We start from the raw sequence: 16,123 nt of genomic DNA, 5'->3' as shown, positions 1-16,123 counted from the left end.
CACCTGTCTGATGACTGCACTCAGGAGTTATGCTCCATAGCACAACCACTTTCTCTTTTGGTTGAATCACAGTACGCTTCTGCTTCTCACTAGTGTTAACGGATGATGCATTGTAGTGACCTAAGCTTGTCTACTTGTGAACTATTTATTAGTAAATGCAGCTTTTTAGAACTGTTTAAAGTTCCTTTGGGTTTTCAAGGGAAGTTTTTTTTTTTTCAAGTCCCGTTCAGTGAGAATAACATTTATAAACTGTTTTGTACATTTAAAAATGACCATCATTTAAGTCTGAAATCACAGTATGCATAGCCACAGGCCTCCTCTTCGATTATCTTCTGTAATTTTACATCTGTTTTGACCGTGGGTCTGCATGGGTCAGGCTTGTGGTATTTATTGCAAGTGGTTTAACTTACTGCCTGCACTTGTCTGAAGTATTTGGAAGTGCTGGTGACATTGTGTTTTCCCACAAGTGTTTTAATTCAGTGCCTGTAAGAAATAGAACAACAGCTTTTTGCCAGGTCAGCATTCATGTGGACATTGCGTGTGTAGGAGCTGCAGCTGTTAGTGACTTCTTCTGGCAGGGATGGGTCACCTGGACATTGCTGCCACCAAAGCTTCAGGGTATGAAAGGAAGGGCCATGAGCACATGTCTTTGGAGAGCTTGAGACCTCTATGGATGCAGGATCGCATTATATGGTATATCTGTCTCTGAAAGAACATTCTTGTGAGCAAGTTGTGTGAGAAGGGATGCCCTTAGCTGCTGCTTTCAGCTCCATCATAAACTGGGATTCTGCAGGTGTGATCCACGGGCTGTGGACATCAGCATGTGCCTTTGGGGAAAAATCAGAGAAGCAGTGCAGCTCCTGAGGATCTCAAGAGGGAATTCTGGCCTCCCTTGAGTTAGTCCGTGGGAGGAAGAAAGAGGAGACAGCAATTCTGTGGGGCTACCCTCAGCCCCGCCTGTTGGCAAGGTTCATACAGTGATTTAGAAGAGAGCAAGCAGCACTTTGTTTGACAAATGGTATCTTGGAGAAAAAGTCCTAACACCAGAATTTCTGAACTTGGGAAATATCCCAGAAGTAAGCCAGCATGCATGTTTGTTTGTATGGTTATCTAACAAGGTTATCTGCCTACTTCAGGTTCTGCACTGACAAGTGCCTTATATCTTAAACGACCATTTAAAACCAGGACATATCTGTGCTATGGAAAGAAAGGAAAGTGAAATGACCAATCCTTTCTAGTAAGTTTTCTCAGGACCAGACCAAACTGACAGTGACTTGTCACAGGACCAGTTCTCTCTGTTTCACTTGGCACACACAGTCAGAGTGGTCCCAGGTTTTCAAAGACTTCCATTCGTACTTAGATGTAGGCATGCCAGAATTAATCAGCTTTACATATGCACTTCCCAGGCAGTATGCTTGCAATTTGTTTTCATGCTGCTCCCATGAATGGATTTTTTTTTTTTTTTTTTTTTTTTTGATTAAGCTACTTTCTGCTGTCATGCAGTCATTTGCAGAGCTCACCGGGATGAGCTCGGACAACACCAGGCCTTCCTGGGGGCCTCCCCAAGTGGCAAGCCTTGTACATCTCCTTGCTGATTACTACAGCTGGAGAGCTCGGTGGAGCTCATCCAAGACAAACTGCAGCGGTGCCATTCTCTGTACTGGTACTGAAAGGGACACGCCCATTGCAAGCACCTGCAGCCAGGAGAGCACTTGGTGCAGAGGAGAAGGTGCTCTGTTCTTGGAAGCCCAAGGCTTCCGAAACATAAGGTCAGTGCCTAACTTGTTGTACAAACATCCTTCTCCGATTAAATCCAGTGTGACATTTCTTCGAGTAATGTGGGTTTGGTGTCCTTCATTTAGGAAGAACAGATTTTGCATAGCAAGAGGAAGAGTAAACGTTTTGCAAGAAATATTTTGCTTCCTGCCAAGGTCACGTATATTCAGTTATGCAAAGCATCTGCTTAAAATGGGAATCTCCAGTTGAGGATAGCATTTAAATGCGGTAATCTTAGATCAGAAATCCTTGAGGTTTATTGCTTACAATTTCCTGTCTCTTTGAGGGCTGGGAGGGGGGGGATAAAAGTGTTTTCAAAAAAGTTTTGTTTTGTTTTTAAATCTAAACCAGGTCCTCTTTTGTTTGAGAACCTGCAGTGAATTGAACTATTCTTCACCATGATGTTGTTTGCAGACATTTGACTTCATCTCAAAATCGAACAGAAAAGCCTGTGTTTGAGGAAACAGGCACTTGAAAGAGCCGTCCACTTCTCTGTGGCTTGTCGACTGCCACAAGGTTGGGAAACACCTGGAAAATAGCTTCTGTCTTATTTTCTACATGTGCCTTTATTTAACGCCTTTGAGGGGTACATGTAACAGAAAGCCCCTGCCTGTTTCTTCTGAAGTTACTTTTCTGTGTGGTAGAGTTGTCCTTAGGGTGTTCAACATCATTAGGATATTGAGAAGTGCACAGCATTCACATGGCTGCCTGTGGGTGGAAGAGGTGCTGGTGTAGTCTAAGTACAGCAGTTAATGCACAACAGATTGCTGGCAGGTTTATTTCATAATATTTTTTCTTTCTTTCTTTTTTTTTTTTTTCTTCTGAATTTGCTGCTGCATGAAATCCATTTACTAAAAACTCAGGGGAAGAAAACAGATTGATGTTGATAGATGAGCACATGTGCTGTCCTCAGTTTGACTTCACATATGCTGCTGCATCAGTCGAGGTTTTAAAATTCTTTGAACTTGTCTTTTAAAAGCACATTCTAGAAGGCAGCAGAGGACTTGTATTGTTTCTTCTGTGCAGATCAGTGGAGCCTTTCTCAGGGGACCATTTTCAAGTTCATAGGCGACCCTTTTTCTTAAGGAACTGTTGTACAAGGGTCTGTCAAGTTGTTCGTGGCACCAAGCAGCTCTTCTGCCTCGTACATCCTGTGCTTACTCTGAAATAAATGAGGTGCCCTTACAAGTTTGTGTTCCTTCTTCTGACCTTCTTCAGCATAAGTGACATAGCAAGATATGGTGATGGCGGCTCCTGGAAGGGTGATTTAAATGGCATACATTCATGTTGCTCTTAGTTGCAACCCTGGTGAAGTTTGCAAAGCACTTTGGATTAGAGGATTGGGGAAATGAGGAAATTCCTCTGTCTGTGCAGGGGCTTGGTTTTACATATAGCTTTAAGCAAATACTTTGAACTAGGGGGCAGGGGGAGGAGAGGAATTGTATTTCATAGCTTCTGAAAATCAGCTGCATATTTCTTAACATAATTTCCCCATCACTTTAAAAAAGTTCAATAGGTTTTAAAACCAAGCTTTTTTTTTTTTTTTTTTAAAAAAAAAAAAAAGGGAAAAAGAGTCCCTTCTCTCTGTGTGTATTTGCATGCACAAATAAAACTGTTAAAGTTCTGCACTCTGAAATGCATGAGATGAATGCACGTGTGTCTTGGCATGTGTACTGTGCATTTCAGTGAATTCCTTTCTGCTCTGCAGCCTCACTGCCGCCTCTTGCTTTTGGACTGCTCCCTCCCCTGTTGACTGGGGTAACATTTCATTCTTCTTAGAGTCATAGAAACGTACCTCTTTTTAGGTCAGTAGCTAAAGTAATGTATGACACAGTTCATCAGGGAGCGTGGTTTGCCTTAAAAAAAGAATCCTTGTGTCACAGGGATTTCAATCAGTGAGTAGGAAACTTTAATTTAAATAGTGGATTTTAATCTGGCTATCTACCTTTTATGATTTCTTAAAGGAAAGTTGATTCCCAACAAGTAATTTGCTGTTAATGTTCCTTTCATGTTGAATTTATCATTCCATTCTGGATGCCAAGTGATGCTTCCAAAGTTTTTTTTTCAAGCTACGGTTATTCAGCGTGTTAATTTTTGTGCATTAGAAAGTAACAACTAATGCACTTTTCATTTACTAGAGGCAGAACCCAAACACCTAAATTTAGGCCTCTCTGTGTGGGTGTTGATGTACAACGTGGGCTAACTCCCATTATGGCCACGGGAGATGCAGCTAACTTGCACAGTCAAGCCTGGAGAGTGATTCAGCACACCCTGAAGTAGACACCTTCTGGATGCTCAGACGAATTGCTCCCTCAGCCCTTCTGCTTCTGCTGGCTACATCGGTTTTGGCTCTCATAGGAGCCTGCACACTGCGTGGAAAAATGTGACACGTAGATGTCAGATGTCCAGTTTGGATCGTTTTCCTGGTATCTGGCTGGAGATTCAGAGGAGTACTATTCTATATAATCTTGGTCAAATTCTGCATGGATGGAAATTCAAATTCAGTTCAAAATGTGCTAGGGAGGCCTTGTTTAATTGTATTATTGAACTACCTGATGGGTATTGATTTTTGTTTTGTTTGTTTGTTTCCAATTAAAATCAAAGTAGGAATCAAGGGAAGTGTTATCTGAGTTAACGAGCTGGTGGAGTTTTCTGTTCTTCTTACCTTTTTTTTTTTTTTTTAGCTCAGAATTCAGTAGAAAAATAAAAGCTCTCATGTTTTGTCACCTCCCATTTAATTTCTTTAATGAGTTGGATAATTCAGAAAATTAAACTGTCAGTAATATTATTTCTGCACTATGGAAGGAGATACCCCTGTCAGAAATGAGGTGAGCACATTTGCATAGTTTTGGCTGAGATGCCTAGCTAGTGATTCTCACTTGGATTCAGCAATCAGACTTGCCCTAGTCTTTGGAATTGAACATATTTTCTGTTCTTGGTTCAGCACTGTCTTAGAACTCATAATGTTCTTGGTAGATTACAGGAGAGTGCAGGTCTTAATATCAGTTGTTAGTTTTTAAATCAGTTTATTAAGAAGACATTTAAAGGCAAATGTTTTGACAAAGCTATGAACAAATTCTGCATCACTGTCTTGAAGAAGTAATGATTTGGTGCTCTGCTTCAGTGACATCTCAAGTGACTTTCCAAGGTAACTGAAGAGTATGTAGTGCTTGGGAAGTCAGTGGAGAAATATGTGGCCTCTGTAGCAAAGACCATGTATGCTTTGTGCATGCAGAGGTCTGCCCCTTTGGATTTGAGAGTTGACTTTGACTAACTACTAACACCAAGAACACCTCATAGCTTTCCGTGCCTAAGAAGAGATTGTGGCTGGTAGCTCACAGACCGATACTGCTGAGATTCCTCCTGGCACTCCAGGCATTTGTCACTGGGGTGTGCCAGGAGAATTCCTCACCTTTCATCCAGCAGAAAGGGGAGAGAAGTTGTAGTCCTTTATTACAAGGATGTGATCTGACTGTCCAGCCATGCAGCCCATGTGCTTGTGCTGTGATGGATCTTCCCATGTAGGAATGGAATAACCTACCCGCGTTACTTGTGTGTGGCTTGGGTTTTGTTCTTGTTGTTTTTTTAATACAGGTCTTATAAGCATATGAAGTCTTTCATGATAGAATGTGCACTGTTATGATTAGCAAATGCTCCATGAACTCTGTGTAAAGGAGAAAGAAGCAGTTTATGTCACGAGTAGGGGCCCGGAGAAGTTAGGAACTGTCTGCTTGTCATGCAGGTTGCTGATGTGGTAGCAGCTGCTGACAAGAGCTAAGGGAAGGTAACTATTTAAATGTAGAAGATGGATCGGTAAGATTGAGATCATTGGAAGCTCAAAAATTAGCCTGTAAGCAAATAGGTTTTTAAAGCATGTTCTGTTTAGGCAAGTTAAAATGAATGCGTGGAGTTGTCATCTGAACAAAACCATGACTGATGAACGCTGTGACTGGGATCTGAATGAACTGACAGTTTAATTGTGTTTTGTATGAGGGATCGTCACCTGGAGTTAAAAACAGCAGCCAGTTTGCTTCCTTTAATCTGTGTGTATGTACCAACAGCGTAATTACTGCAGAAAAGGGCCAAGTCTTCTTACTCTCCCTGTGAGAGACAGTTGACGACTTAGTTATCCTCACTGTAAAAGCAGTGGGTGCTGACATCTGGTGCAGGATCCTTGGATGCTGCAATTTTTGGCTTGTACTTGATGCAGCAGAAGGAGGAGAAGCAGCAGCCCAGGCGCCTGCAGAGCATGCTCCTGGCAGAGGAAGCACACATGGTGTTATGTGATCCAGGGATGCTGCCTGAGCTCCTGTCACCATATGCAGGCAGGGTCTCTATTAATAGAGCTAAGATCCAGGTGATTCCTGGCATTACGTGAGTGCTGGCTCCGGAGATTATGGGCCAGGCGCTGTGGTTTCAGGCAGTCAGTCCGATGGGACGTGTGTGTTTGCAAGAGAAGTAGAACCTCAGCTACGACAATCTTGAGATTGTCTTTAAGCTAAAAAGACACATTAACGTGGAGACATACTATGATGAAGACAGTTTGTTTTTTATGTGCAAGCTAATTAAACTAATTTCTGAGTAGCACAGAGCTTATGTGCGTATTTGGTGCGTAGTTGCCACTTCTCAGTATTTTGTTAAACTCCTGGTATGGGGGTTTGGGGATTAGCTGATATTAGTCAGGCACATGAGACATAAACCCAGCACATCAGAACTTGTTTCCCATGGAGGTCGGTAGTGCATGCTGCCAGTACTGTTAGGTGTAGTGTATTGTAACTGTGGGGACAACCACTGCATCAGTTGTCACCCAGGCTTCACTTTTAGAGGTGCTGTAATGGCAAAAAGATGTCCGGTGGAAAGGTTTTAAGAAGGAGGTCTGTGTTTAAGCATTTCTTTCTGATAAGGCTGTATCACAGCTGTAGGGTAGAAAAAAAAGTATGTTGTCAGCTGTGTTGATTCTGTGATAAATTCACTGGCGCTATGATTTGCATTGTAGAAATTTCAGGGCAGTGTAAGAAAAAAAAATGAAGTGCATTATTTGCAGTTTTCCTCCCCATAAGTTACATGATGCATGGTTTCAGAATTGTAAAGCAAGCTAACAGAAGCAGTTATTCAGGACTCAGGCAGTGAAGAAATTAGTGCACGGAGGGTGGAGCATGAATGCTATATGCAATTACCAATAGGTAGGTCCATACTGCTCAGTATCCACAGGCATTACCATCATTTCCAAAGGGCTGTGGTAACAAAAAGAAGGTTCTGATTTTGGTTATGGCTTGGTTCAGTGTTAATTTTCATTAGCTTGTTAGGCTGTATTGTTGTTTCCAGCTGTTGTGGTCTTTACTGTATGATCAAACTATTTCAGCAGCTGTGCTTCCAGATGAATTAGCATTAGATTCCTTTTGATTTCTAACTTCCATAAAATAGCATCTTCTGTTTCACACTGTCCCCTCTACTTGTATACAAGTAGAGGGGAAACAGGGAAACCTTAAACTTGGAGTACTTGCGGGACCCTGAAGGATAAACTGAGCAGGAACATAAACTTGTTCAGCAGCAAAGGCAGTCTGAATATTGAAGCATCTGGTTAGATCATTGTCTTTGGGTGGTAGGTTACTCTCATCTTTGCCACCTATACACTAAACATAACATCCAAACAGTTTCTCAGCTCCTTTATTTTAGTTATATGATAGCACATAGTTAAAAATGAGAACTGAAGGTCCTGGCTGTTTTCAGTTACTTGTATCTTTGCCAAAATATAATAATTAGGACTTAAAATTTCCATTTTAGATATCTACCTCAAGCTCACATTTATTCTTGGGAACAGGAGGAGGAAGGAAAGCAGAGAGAAATTTTTGTGTAAAATTCTGGAAAAGGTTTCAGAGAACCTAACAAAAAGAAGTTTCTAGCAATCTTCTACTCTGGAAACGAGATCAAGCCTGTTTCACATCAGATGCTTGAAATGAATACCAGGTGGCTGTGTCTGCCAGGCAATGTCCCAGGTGAAAATTTGTCCAAATTAACCAAAGCTACAACCTTTTGAAAGTCTGTTTGCACATGTGCAGTAGAAAGACATTTGAATTTAGTAGCTGTGGCCTCTGAGGTCTTTTGATCTTCCCTAGGAATGATTCAGCCCATGTCCTAAATACTGATCCACGTTATGGCCTCACATCTATGTTTCCTACCCCCAGCCTGAATATAAAGAGCAGGGATTCAACAGAACTCACACTGGATGTTGGACAACTGTGTCATTATGATCTTTGTCCACACCGCTGGGATCCAAAGAGAGGGCAAGGAACACAGCAGTAAAGCGGAGGTAGGTTTTGGCTGGACAGGAAAGGGTAGCCCTGGGACCTTGCCTGAACAGGCTGTGTTGGCGTTGTTGTAGAGCTCTACAGAGAGCCATAGGTGAAGTCTGTTCTCTCTCCAGTACACAGAGATCCTTGCAAGGTCACACAGTGACAGGACTGGAGGGAAGGAGCTGAGCTTTTCCAGGGGGAGCTGAATCTAGGTATAAGAAAAAAATAATCTTTGCAGTGAGAAGCAAATATTGGAAGTGGTGGAATTCCCTGCCCTGGAAGTGGTTCGGGACCAAGCCTGAAGGGGCCTTGGGTAGCCTATTCTATCTGAATGACCTGCTTTCAGCACCAGGTCAGATGATAATTTCCAGAGGCTTCTTCCAGCTCTGGGTTGTCTAAAATTCTGCGGTCTGCAGGTAAAAATTGGGGGGTAGGGAAGAGGGGGTAGGGGTGACACAAAAGATCTTTGGCCAGTGTAACTAAAATGAGGTTTGCAAGTAGTGGGTGATAAATTTAAGTTACTGGAACAAAGGTAAGCTTTTGGATCTACAAGTAGTCCTGCAGGTCTCAGCTCCGAACAGTTTGCTAACTGAGGAGCTGTTCTGGGTAAGGGCAGTGTGTGGTCTGATCCACTTCCCTTCCCCTGACACTGGCTGCTGCCAAGTGGCTCGACTTTTCCTGGCCTGAATAGCTTGAAAATTGGTGTGCCTGCTGCCAAAGCATTGCCCTTATTGTGGGGAGCAAACTGGTTGTACGAATATAACATATCCTACGCGCTGGAGGCATCAACAGAAACTTGGATAAAGCATTTTGGAGAACTTTTGGCTTACTAGCAGCACCATTTTGGTTAAAAAAATAAATAAAAAATCACATCTCTAGGTGAAATAGCTCATTTCTGGAGTTCTACTTGAGAAAAAGGCCTTGGGAAGCCTTCAAAAGCCCTCATCTTTGAAGGTGAACTGTATTGTACGGTACTTTGCTGTTGAGGGTGAGAATTCCACAGCAAAATGTGACCCTAAAAGAATCTGAAGTTTTCCATAATAGAGCACATTGGCCTTTGAAAAGGGACTCCGCAGGAACAGGAGGTTGAGCAGCTTTATGCTCAAGACCACAGGCTGGCAGAGGGAAAAGCTGACAGCTCCAGAATAACAATGGTAAGCAGCACATTGCTCAGACTGTTAATACTTCTGGCTGCAAGAGATTATTCGCTGGGAATAATTTTACAAGCATAACTTTGGCTACTTTTATTGCCATCCAACTGAAAAGTTTGCCCAGAGCCTCCTTAGCCTACCTTGAGCAGCGTTGTGCTTTTGCTGAAGTTAACATGTAGGTGGATCACAGATCCAGGATAAATGGCTGGCTGAGTAGTTCAGCATGTCTTTGGCCATAATGTTGTTTTCTTCACCATCATCAAAGTAATCATCTGTTGTTAATCCCCCAAATTTGAACCTGTGACTTCCCAGGGACCCGAAGCCTTTCGTTGATTTTGATTTGCAGCCCTATTATAGACAAATTAATGTACATGAGTGACAGCATGCCAGAGAGAGACGAGAAGAAAATGAGTAATTAACATATATTGGGTATTACTGATTGCTTTTATGATTATCTGGATTTTGAGGTATTAGCTGGAAAAATAACTCCTAATCCCTTATTAAAGATAAAAGGCAAGTCATTAAAAGTAGAAGGTTGTTTTCAGTCCTGAGAAGCCCTGGAAATATGTCTTGGCTCCAGCAGCAAACTAACCTTAAAAGCCTGTAATTCCAAGTTACTCAGCTTAGTTGTTCTCCTCAGCAAGGGAATTTCTGAAGTTTCCCATGTGCTGGGAGGTGGAGGGGGCTGCGAGACAAAGCGACCCTTGTCATACCAACCGGGTGCTTGGCACTGGGACAGGAGCCTTTGAATATCTGTATTAGCTGAGCCCTGCCCAGCTGCTGGGCCGTGAACTTTCAACAGCACAGGCTGAGGTCGCTTAACCGTGCAGCGCGTCTCGACTGGGAGCTGCTGGGTGGTTTTTAACTTGGGCTGATCCTGCTTCCAGGGGTGACACATCTCCTGTAAGAAGCTCCCAGCACGCCTCAGCCCTTTCCCTTTCTCTGTTCCCGACAGCAGTGCCCACCTGCTCTGCTGCGGCCAGCTAGATGGTTTTATGGCTGGGTGCTAAACTCAATCTGCGGAACGGGCCAGTCTGAATGCAAACCACAAATCCCAGCAAGGAAGGGGCAATGAGTAGCTGAAGCACTGGGAGCAAGAAAGCGTTAAATCTCACGGAAGGAAAACGTTTCCGTGTTATTTTTCTTAAACCCACCCTGTGCGTGTGCCTGCTCCAGGGGTTAGAAGGAAAGCAGCAGCACCCGTTGCTCCTTTATAATAATTCATGATTTGCAGAAACTTGCCACACACCAAGTGTTGCTATGTAATCCAGTCTTCTTAAAAAAATAAACTAGGTTTCTTATTTCTGGATAATGAAATTTGAACGACCGGAAAGCTACAGGATTTTTAACTTCAATTCCCCTATTTTATCAGCTTGATGTTTCAATGCATCATGTTTATATACTTCTAATCTCAAAAAGCTATTGAAAATGCAGTGGGACGCATTACAAAGAAATGAAAATAACATGAAACAACTTTAAGGAGATCAATAGATGTAAAGCAGTTTACATTTGAGGAAATGTTTGTCCACCAAACTGTTTTGGTGGAATAAGTTTCTGAAAACACTGCTCATGCCTGATTTGCCCTTTCCATCCCCAGTTATTTAAAAAACAAAATAATTAAGACTATTGCTAGCACCTGGCTTTATTTTTCTTTTTTCTTTAAGTCCTGAATTCCGACTGTGCTGCTGGGCACCCAGTGCTTTTGCAGAGGAGGCCACCTTTTTGTACTTGAGGGTGGATTGAGAAAGTACAGGTGGAGTTTGACACCATGTTTAGGTGGTAGAGCTCTGTCCCCTGAGTGCAGAGAGAGCAGGTGACGGGCTTCTGGCAGCCATAGCCACTTGGGGCTAGAAACTTTTTCTGGAGGAACTGTGTAAAGTGCCCCCTGATGTCTGGGTGTGTGCAGATAAGCAGGTCTGTTGGTTACAGGGTGCAGATCATGTAAAAGTTTTCCGAGAGCCCTTCCTGCACCCCCTGCAGCTCTTGTATGCACCTGCAGACTAAGGGTCCAGTGTCTCTAAAAGCTGAAGATTTTTGTTGAGTGTTTTGTTGTGAAATGTTGTGTGTTTACCTTTCCTAGCACATGTGCTAAAGGCATTCAGTCTGTAGCGTCTTTGTTTCTGTAGAGAAAATATTGAAAGAGAGGAGAGAGCAAAACCAAGCTCGCAGAAGGAAGTTGTTAATGCTGAAGACTCAGGTCATGCTGAGGAGAAATCTGTCTTTACGAAGATGTGTCCAGAGTCCATGTTTTCATGCCAAACTCTTCTTTGGTTCCCTTGGACACAAAACATGGTGCATGTGTTGTTTTGTGGTCGTTTTGTTGTTTTCCTGTTGCTGATCTTGAGGGACAGCACGTGGAGTCAGACTGGTGGTGCTGGGGCAGCTCTTGGTGTTTCCAAAGAGGTAGTTAGCCTAAAGCATCCTGAAAAACATCTTCCATTGAGTTCAGAAAGTAAGTATTATTTCCTCCAGTGAAGATGTATCTGATAAAGGTCACTTCAATTTTCAATGAGAATGTCCATACAATAAATTGACGTGATTTCTCTAATTCACTTAAAACCCAAGCCTCCAGTCAATTGGGTTTAATTGCTCCTGCTGTCTCTGTTTAGATGACTTCTGTATGTCTGTGCAGTAACCAGAATAATTTGGGTGTGGACCCTGAATGAAACATTTTGGGGCTGTGTCATAATAATAGCTCAATCTCACTATGAGCCAAAGAAGTTGGAGATGAGGCACTGGGTGAGAAGCCGCCATAGGAACACTTTCCATGGCAAAGATAGCAAGTAAATTTACCAGGTTACATGCATTTTTGTGCAAATGCTTCTAATATACAAACCTGGCTCTATGTTGCTACAATTTCTGATCTCAACTTCTATCCAGACCAAGATGTCAAATAGATCATTAAGAACAGCATGGAGTTTCCAGTCGCTTTTCATTACTAAAAGTTCTTCTGAAAGCCTGGCAAAGCACTCATGTTTGGGCAGCAGATGTGATAACTGGACTGGAGATTAGCTGGATGTGGAGTTCACTAATGGAATAGAACAAATTAGGTTGGAAGGCACCTGTGGAGGTCATCTGGTCCAAACCTCTGCTCCAAGCAGGGCCAACTTGGTAATTATGTTATTAATGTTGGTTTTGAAGTTACGATATAATGCCCAAAGTGCTTTTTCGTTAGATAAAAGTGAAGGCAGAATAGAGCCCCAAGGAGGCACACTGCTATATTTCTCACAAGTCACTCTGGTCTGTTTGGATGCCTTGGGGCTGACCGTGCTCCAAGCAGAGAACAGTTACATGTCCTTGGGAGCCCTTTTAGCACGCAAACAATTCCTCCCCCCATACGGTATTGGGATGCGGCCTGGGTGTGCTCTGAAAAGACACTTGGAAATCTGTGTGCTTGCTGCTGGTTGTCTAGGGAGGGCCCAGGCACTCCAAATCCTTTTTGCCATATGGTAGAGAGCCTTCTGATGTGCCTGGGGTGGAAAATGGCTTTGATTCAGCTGAATGCTGTGTGCCAAGTCACTGGTGTGAGTAGGGAAGCTCCCTGTTACGGCGGCCAGACTTATCTGTGGGACTTTGCGTGTACATGTTACAGCGTGTGTGTGAGACCTGGGCACCTTTCTTTGTGGAGAAAACCCCGAAAGTTCCCAAATGCCTTCTGCTGTCCAGAAATTCAGCAGCATTGGGCAGTGTGCTGATACTGTGGTAACATCATGATTCAGAAAGGCTGATGTCAAATGACTGCAGTGTTGAGTGGATGTTAATATTGCCAGGATAGCCATGGTGTTAAGTCTTGCGCTCTGCTCTGCAGTCCTGTGTGCATTGCTGGTGTGCTGTGGAAGGAGATCCGAGGCCTGATCCAAACCCTACTACAAACCATAGGACTTGTGTCATTTACTCCCTCCTTATCCTTAATTCTTATGCAAAACCAAATACAACCTGGGAGAAAATAACTCACCGTAGCCTTCTGCAGAAATGTTCATGGACAAGATGGGTTAGCTAGCCTGTACCTCTCTGGGAAACATCCCTCTGGATCCCTCTTGTGATGTTTGCTCCATTTGTTTTGCCTGCAGTGTGTTTAAAACAACTTCCCTGTTGGGTTCTTCATGCCAAGCGCAAGGAACTGCATCTTTTCTCTCTCTCCTCCTATGGTTTCATCTATACTTCACATGCACATGCTGTAAGCAATGAGGTTACTACATGAGTAGTCCTGTTGTATCCTATCCTCATAAGTAGAACAAAGGAGACGTGATCCTGTAAAATAAACCATTCCCTTGCGACTTGCCTGCTTTGGGGCTAAACATGGGGTTGACCATGAGGAAGGTCAATGCTTATGCAAAAATCACCCCATGCGTTTTGGTAATTACAAGCAGCTGTTCTGTTCGGTCCAAGCCATCCTCAGACTGACCTCCCAGTTGTTTTTTCCTCCCAACTGTCTAATAATTAACAAACTACTTAATGCACGACAAAAGACCAATTAACCCTAAAGCATTTAGTGAACTACATGTAAATTAGTTGTAAAATGTTGCTGTAAACATTAAATGTTAGGCAATTACATAAAACAATAATTGATACAGTTGCATTTAGGAGCTTAAAAGAAAAAAAAAAATCTGCTTAAGTAGTGCTTGGGTTCTGAGAACTCTGCTAATGGTTTTGTTTTTAACTGCAGCAGCCCCGGTCTGTGTAAGTCCAAACAGGCTGTGGCAGCTCACATTTGCTCTGCTTTTAGTCGTGGAAGAAAAATAAAGGCATGCTAACCTTGTGCACTTTTTGAAACCATAATGTGGGTGAACAGCAGTAGAAAACCTCCAAAGGGCAGTTCCTGGCATCTAGAAAAAAAGGGAAATCAGATAAAATAATGATTTTTATTTATTTATTTATTTATTTTCTGGTGGGCTTGGTGGGATCCAGTGAGAAAGTGTGCTAGATTAGCTGGGTACCACTGGCTTGATTAAAGTGTTTTCAGTTTTGTGCTGTACAAAATGTTCTAGAGCTTACTAAAACCCCAGTACTGGTCAGGGTCCTGCTAGGATGGGCACCAGGAGTTTGGTCATTTATTGCTGATGAGTTTGTCTGTGTCCTGTTTCCGCACTTTCATATCCTAACTGCCTCACATTTGAGCTTCTGAAAAATCATCTTTCCACTCACTGATGTGGTCAAGTTTCACATGAAGAAGGTGTTTTGATTTTCTGCAAAATCTTTAATCCTCTTAATTGGCTCTCTCACTCCACGGTGGTCCCCTTGATCCACCAGTTCCCAAGCTCCTGTTGCTAATATTCTTAAATAATTCATTTTCCTTCTTTGTCTTATGTACTAGTTTTTCGGTTTGTTTGAGTCTTTGTTATATGTCATGTTTGCCATTTTTGCTTTGACCTAAGCTTACGCAGGACTAACATGTTCCTAAATCACAGAATCGTTAAGGTTGGAAAAGACCTCGGAGATCATCTGGTCCAACCATCCCCCTGACATGAATATCACCCAGTAAACCATGTCCCAAAGCACCACGGTGCAGTGAAGTGGGGCTTTGATACCTTATTCTCTATAGTTGTCCTGCCTTACTGCTTTCTAGCCTCTGATGTTTGCTGAATGTATATCTCCATGTTGCTTGCTTAGAATACTACTCCAAATTTGTCTCCAGATACCAAATTTTTCCTCTTTCACTGAAAAACATTGGGTTTGTTTGAACTAGTTCTCTCCCTTCCTTGGTTTTGGCAGTTTCCTTTTCCTGAGTATATTGATCTTCATTACAGTACAGTCACTTACTGAAAGCTGGCCTGTGCTTAGTTTTACTGTATAAATACTTTGGATAACAGACTATTATTTTTCTCGCACACAGTTCTAGTATAAATCCCAGTTGTATTCCATTCCCAAAAGAGGAAAAATCTTTTACCTGCATTTGGTTGATTTAATCACAGAACTATGCTTAAAGTGGTAAAACTACTTTCCAGGGTAGGTGAGTCCTTAGCGAATCTATTGAAGTTACTGGCTTGCCAGAGTCAGTTTTCCTTCTTGCACTTTGGAGTTAGATGAGAAGAGCTCTTTCCTCTTCTGTGCAGTAGACGCCAAGGTTAACCACAAAATCTGGCCGGTTGACTTTCAGCCAAGGAAGGGTATGCATTGCTAGCCTGAAATCGTTTTTCATTAACATTTCATCGGCCTTTTTATTTTTTTGTTTGTTTCACTAGCTTCCTTTTTTTAATCTCAATTTTTCTTTCTTTCTCCAACGTTTACTTTATGCTGTTGCCATTTGCTGAAATGCCTGCTGTGTGATACCCTGCCAGTGTACATCCCTTCCTCTCGCTAATGAGAGATCACCTGCCATTTGGGGGCTTATATATAATGGATCAAAATACATACCTCCGTGCAACTCTTGTCAGCAGTTGATCTAACTATGGCAACTTTCAAGTTCCCAGCGCTCCTGAGTTTTATTTGAAGGGATGGGTTTGCGTGTCTGGGCTCTGCTGAGTGGTGGGGCACAGCTGAAGGTGTAGACCTTTGTGCAGCCCGTGTCCGCGGAGCAACAAGCCTGTTGTTTTCCAGCATAATCATGCTCTGTGGTGGCTTGGTGCTGATGTTGGAGGTGGGGGTGAGTGAGTCTGTGAAGCTAAGAGGAAAAAGGAGGCAGAAGCTTGAACGCTACTTGCTGTTGCAAGGGGAAACCGGCAAAGAACAAGAGCTGGAGAAATGTCACCAGGCTTTCAAGAACAAGTTAAATCAGGAGTTTCTTTCTGGGAAGCCAGTTGGAAGGAGTGTATTGCTGGCAGCTTGGAGCCACGCAGAGCCTGAAGTTAACGGTTGTTAATTTTTAAAGGCAGGAGTGAAACTTGTTATTGTGTCTGTATCTCAATAGGGTCTTTCTGCTACTGAAATACCACTGCAAATGCCCTCTTCTGAATTGTTTTGTCT

At 42.7% G+C, this 16,123-nt stretch overlaps 1 protein-coding gene across 5 annotated transcripts in view; it reads left to right on the top strand.

Annotated features, from left to right (window-relative positions):
• The window catches only part of SLC4A4 (solute carrier family 4 member 4), a 225,408-nt gene that overhangs the window by 93,432 nt on the left and 115,853 nt on the right, over positions 1–16,123 (top strand). The window lies entirely within an intron of this gene.

The sequence above is a fragment of the Oxyura jamaicensis genome, chromosome 4, assembly GCF_011077185.1.
Source record: "Oxyura jamaicensis isolate SHBP4307 breed ruddy duck chromosome 4, BPBGC_Ojam_1.0, whole genome shotgun sequence".
In the NCBI taxonomy this organism is placed as follows: domain Eukaryota; kingdom Metazoa; phylum Chordata; class Aves; order Anseriformes; family Anatidae; genus Oxyura; species Oxyura jamaicensis.
Note: the sequence above shows the minus strand (reverse complement) of the source record. Positions and strands in the feature narration are given on the sequence as shown.